Source organism: Struthio camelus, chromosome 1 (assembly GCF_040807025.1).
Source record: "Struthio camelus isolate bStrCam1 chromosome 1, bStrCam1.hap1, whole genome shotgun sequence".
Taxonomy (NCBI): Eukaryota; Metazoa; Chordata; class Aves; order Struthioniformes; family Struthionidae; genus Struthio; species Struthio camelus.
In genome coordinates, this window is record NC_090942.1 from 57,071,993 (window position 1) to 57,078,045 (window position 6,053).

Consider the following 6,053-nt stretch of genomic DNA (forward strand, 5'->3'; position numbering starts at 1 on the left):
TTTGAGATAGCTGATTGTACAGGTCTCAACTGGGAATATTATGAGCAGTTCTGAGGGAGCAGGAAAGCTGGGAAGAGAGAGGCCAGAGGTCTGACAATTCCACACACATAGAAACCATTACCAGACCCTTTTCATTCCCTGGAGGGAAAAAAAAAAAACAAAACAAAACAATGCCCCATTCTCTTACCTTTCTTTGTTAATACAAAGTGTGACAAAGTACCTACCTTTGCATTTACATACATTGATTGCTACCGCTGGGGGGGTTGCATGGCAAACACAGCCTCTGCAAATGCCTATCTAAACAAAGCCTTTGGTCAGAAAGGGGCCTGAAGCTGAGGAAGAGCCCTTATAACTCTTCTTCCTTTGGGCAAAACTGTCAGTTAACTAAAACAATATGGAGAGTATAAGAAAAACTGTTCAGTTTCTCTTTCTCATCCCAGTTTCTAGGACGGGGAAAATTGAGTGGATGACAATTTATCTGAGTAAGAGAGGAGCAGAGGAGGTTGAAGGACAATTAGCCCCCAAAAGCACATGACTGCAACTTGTACTCTCATGTTATCTGATTAATAATTAAGGTAGTTGTTTATGCTAAACCAGTTTTTCCTCACTTCACCTTACTATTTCCTTCTATTTATTCCTTTCACCCTTGCTTTCTTTTACCGTATTTTACTGTATTTTTGTACTTTACTGTATTTTTAAATTCAGTGCTTCAAATCCATGTTATAGGTTTGCTGGTGTTTAGAAATTATAAGGTATTCTTCCCCTTCTACAAACATATTTGTTTCATTTCACCTTATTTGCATTAAGAACCAATATGGAGTGCAATTCATTCTGCATCTCCCATTTCTTTGCTGCGAGAGCAAAATGTCTGAAATTCCCCTGTAGACTTATGGGTTGGGAAGATAAAGGGGCTTCTCTGCAATCCTGCAAAGATCTTTGGTGATGTTTTAGTAGGGAGGAATAATCTGCTCTGTGGAAACTCCAGAGTTGCTGTGGAGTCAAGCTAGAGGCTGGAAGTCTCCGGTGTCCCCATCCCTAGCAAACATGAACTGGTTGTACTGGGAAGGGAGAGGGAGGTAGCAAAGGGCTGCTCTGCTTTTTAATAATATCATTTTGCTGTGAGATTACTCAGTTACCTGTCCCAACAGGAGCTTCCTTAAACTCACTTTAGATCTTCTTAGCCTATGGGATTTGGAGGAGGCCTCCTCCTGCCAGAGCCTGGTGAGTGGTGGTGCCACCAGTCTTGTTCACTGCAGTTAGATCTGCCAAGTAGAAAATGGCTGGTCATTTGACAATAATCAGAAGGTTTAAACATCCAGCTTTCAGTCAAAATGTTTACTTGGAAGTTTCCTTCAGAGGTTTGTAGTGACTCCTCCTTTCCTGACCAGGATGAATGGATTTCACTCAATTAATTATACCTTTCTCAGGTTTTCTGTTGAAGTTAAAAGAAAGTTCTCAAATAACTTTCCAGGCACATTTAGGACTTGTGCACAACACAACAACGGTTTGTTTGTGGCAGCTTAACTTAAATTGGATTTTACATCAATTTGTTGAACAGCTGAGGAACCCTGTGTGGACGCACTTATTTGCCTTAAGAATTGGCTTAAAATCAGTTGCTAATCGATTTAAGCTCCACTGATCAGATTTAAATATATATTTAAAAGGTCAACACAACCTTTGGCATTGATTTAATGAAATGATATTGAAAGCAACGCTTGAGTAAACTGGTGCAGCTCTGTGTAAAGAAGCTGTTTGAATTAGTGTAATATGGATTGTCAAAAAATGGAGAAACATTTCTCCCCCTCAAAGCTGGTAAATGTAATCTTTTGACTGAATGCTAGAAAGATAGAGGTTGATGGAACTCTCCTCTGATGGAATCATTTATTGATTTTATCATTAGGTATACAAAACAAATACCTAATTCAGTAATAGGCACATTTTATGCCTTCCCTTGATGGTGTTTATCTTAGCCTCACATATATTTTCGCTCAAAATCACATGCATTACCTTTCAGTATGGAAGTTCAAAATCCAAACCTGGGGATAATTTTGTAATTCTAATCTTTTAAATACTATAATGTGGAGAGGTAAAAGCTTTTTAAAATTTAGATAAATAACTGCATGAAAGTATGACTTATGTCAGAAGCTTCTTTCACGCTTTAACAGGTGCAGATATTCACCATAAATCAAATCTCATTTGTGCTGAGTGGTTGAATTGCAGAGGAATCACTATATTGGTATGTGAAATATTTACTATGTATAGCTGGCTAGCCTCCCAGGAATTCACATGAGACACATTAATGCACAAGAAAGAATATCCTTTCTTCACAAGACTTGTGAAAATGTAAGCTTGGCACTTCTCAGTATCTTATACAGTGGCTTTTAAACTGTCTGAATTATCCATATAAATTTATCTAAAATAACTATCAAGATCAAGAAAGATCTTTCCATATAGGAAATTCTCTCTTTATTGAGTAAAGTTGCTGTCATAAACATGAATATACTATCCAAGATAAAATACACTTTTATTTAAACTATATTTTTCTTCCCCTTAGTTAGAAATGCCCTTTTTCTTATGGAAGAGTGAGAAACCATATGCTGCTTTAAACAATTTCAGATGCCCAAAAAGAGAAGACTGATATTGGGATAACTTCAAAAAAAAAAAAAAAAAAAGCACATGAACTGAGAAGCCAATAACTAACATTTGGATGGGAATTGTTTGCATGTGTCCCTTGAATAAGAGGCATTACTTGCTAAGAATTATTTATTTAGACAGTTCAGCTATGAACTTCCGTATCTATGGTACAACCAAAATATGGTACAAAAGTAGAAAAGACTTCCAGTTACTATCTAAAACTTCTTGGTTTCCATCTCCAATATGAGATCTGGGTTTGCTATGTAGACTAATTGATCTGTATGACAAATACAGGCAAGATTACCTCTTACAAAGTGCTACAATATGCAAGAAAGAAGCGGCTTCAATAGCAAGTTTTGCCTACAGACAAGAAAAGTTTCAAACATAAAAAAATCAACCTAAATTAAATAGCAATAAAAGCAGATATGAACTCTGTTATATTAAAAATCTAACATTAAGAGCCATGAAAGCTCAAGAGTTTACATGAGCAGCCTATAAAATGCTAATGTAACTAACACTAAGGAATTCTGTAGAAGCCGTCCCTCTGCAAATCCAAAACTATATTAAAAAAAACCAACAAAATATTTCCAGAAATAACAGATGTATATAAATTTACAAGATTAAAATTTGTTCTCTGTTCCTGATTCACAGGCTCATGTTAGAAGACAATTCCCAGTGACTGTACACCTTTTTTTTTTTTTAATGTCATCAGACTATACGTACATATTTGGATGGATGTGTTTCTCTGAGATGAAAGCAAGTCCTCCATCCCACCTGGTATAAACTGCTTTTAGTTTAACCATGTCACTGCAACCTGACCACAGGTGAGTGGTCCAACTGCCTTTCCATTCTCCAAACATTTATAGCTATGCAGTGGGCTCTGTGTCTTTGACAACAGAGCTGCTTTAGACTGGCTGTGAATAATAGTATTTATGTTACTTTTGCACAGATACTTGTAAGGGTATATTGAATACTCATGCTTCATTCAAATTACATAGAAGAGACTAGGTGCACATGGCATAACATGTGTGTGCATCTTGTTTTTTTTACATTCTCTGAACAGTCGGTGAAAGACAGTGAAAAAGAGGCAACATAGTATTTTTTGATTTAGTTATGATGCACAGAAAACTACTGGAGAACAACCAAGGGTCAAATCTTTTGTGCCTTTTTTTTCCAGTAAGATGTAAACTGCCAAAGGAATGAGCAGATGAACTGTTTCTCCATGAACAGTGTATGCATCAGGCCAAAACCATTGTGCTAGTTTATTTTGACTCTAAAATTGCAAAATAAGTGAAGAAAACAGCTTTTTATTATAACATTGAGTATTTTAGTTAAAAGGGCAATTGTGGCTTCTACTATTCATACTAACACAAAGATTTGCATGAAAAGAACCTACTTTCACACAGAATGGGAGTTTCTTTCTGGCCCCGTATGTAAGCTCATATAGCTTGTACTCTTGCTATATCCAGTTAAGAGAGTTGGGAGGACTTTTTTCTGTAATTTGAATGCATCATTAATATTTCATGTCTCACATACTTATTAGAATATGACAGAGAACATCAGTCACTTCCATCAAGACTGGAATTCATAGAAGCAAAGGTCCTATCCTAACAACTAAAACATTGCTGGGATAACATGGGAAACACTTGTTCGTATTTCCATAAGCTCAGCAATCCATCAGTTGGCCTTTTTATGAAGATCAGTTGAGGGTATGACATGTAATAGCATACTGTACAGAAATCATACTTCAAGTCAGAGACTGGAACATGCCAATTATTTTAACACCAGTCTAATCTCAGTTTTTTACTCAGGAGTAATTACGCCTGGGACCATTGAAAGGGGTACTTTTAAAACTTTTATGGTTATAAAATTAAATCCCATTTTTATTGATAACACTTCTAAATTGGTTCATCTCCTACTTATAATTTTATTTACTTCTATAAATGTGTTCCTCGAATAAAAAAAGCTAGAAATAAGGAAACAACTTCAGCCTTACCCAGATTCTTAAAATCCGAAAGTGTTTCATCTTCTAAATTATGTAACAATTTAGAGGTTAAGGAAGAGGATATGACATCTGCATCAAGCATATATTTCAAAAATGCTTATATTTGTCGTGTGTCATGTTAAATAACGTTCTTTTGAAGAATACATATAACAAAGGAGATAATGCAAATTGCTGTTCCTTGACACTGCTGACCTCTCAAAACTTCCCGAAACAGATGAAGTGCATTGTCAGTCCAGCTACCTCCAGATAAAACAAAATAATCCTCTGTGACACAAGCAGGTTAGGAGAGATTGAACGGAAGAGTCTGCCCAGAGTAAAACTCGTAATGAAGTAAGGCACACCAAAGAGCAAAATAACCATACAACTCACTTGAAAGACACAGGAAGCAATAACGATTTCAAAATCAGCAATAGAGACTTACCCTCACTGCGTGGCCCTTGCAACTGCTGCACCATATGGTCACTTCTCTTGGATTAATTCCTGAAAAGAGAAAAACAGGTATGTTTCTACCTCATCCTATTTGAACTGAAAAGGAAGTCTGCAGAAAAGCACGCGGTGCCATGTCTACACAGGCTCACACCCCTTCCCATGCAGGTATGGAATAAAGCTCCCAGGAAGACGTCTTCCCAGTCAGGGCTCCAGGCCAGGAACGGCTGCCTGGGTCAGTCTCCCCCAGGCTCTGCCCAGGCTTTTTTCAGAGCAAATCCAGGTTATGGACCCTCTGTAAGAGGTCATCCCTCCTTTTAACTACACTCAGTCAACAGCATATGTATGTTCCAGCATGCAACCTCGAGCAAGCTTTCCCAATGGAAATGGGCACGTGATGAAAAAAATCAGATAACAGGATGAAAATATCTCTTGTCACAGTACGATCCCGGCTAGCTATATTAGCTGGATCAGGACAAAGTTAACAAGTACGACTGAAAGAAGTTGGAGGTAGGTGGAATTTGTACTTGGCCTCTTAGACGTTACATGTGAACTGAGAACAAGAAATGGATATTGCTGATTTCAAGGAAAGAGCTTTGCTGTTGAGGAAGTTAAAGTGTTAATTTAACAAAAGACAGACAATTCAAGGAGGGGTCTTTTCTGAACCAGCAATTCCTGAGTTCAGAACATAACCTAAAAGTCACCATCAGTTCATAGACTTACTCAGTTCTCTCCCTTGTTACACTTCAGGATTTGGGCTTGTCCTTTTACTTTGCCTTGGCACGTGTAGTCTGAACCAGAGAGCTGCAAAGCAGGATCATTCAGGGAATAAATGGGAGATGTAGCTAACGCCTGGGCTATGCTTGTGTCCTGCACAATTGCTTGTTATCTTACCGGAATAAACTCATGATGGCAAAAACAGGAATGGAGTCAGCTCCAGAAAAGCCACTCCTACAAGTTCACATTCAATTTTTTAAATACACAAAGA

The 6,053-nt window shown here is 37.5% G+C and overlaps 1 long non-coding RNA gene across 1 annotated transcript; it reads right to left on the minus strand.

Moving 5' to 3' along the window:
* On the minus strand, window positions 1-6,053 carry LOC138067106 (uncharacterized). The gene is made up of 3 exons (XR_011140763.1): window positions 5,061-6,053; window positions 1,167-1,262; window positions 1-138 (listed from the first exon to the last, which is right to left on the minus strand). It is a non-coding gene; the product is annotated as an uncharacterized lncRNA (long non-coding RNA).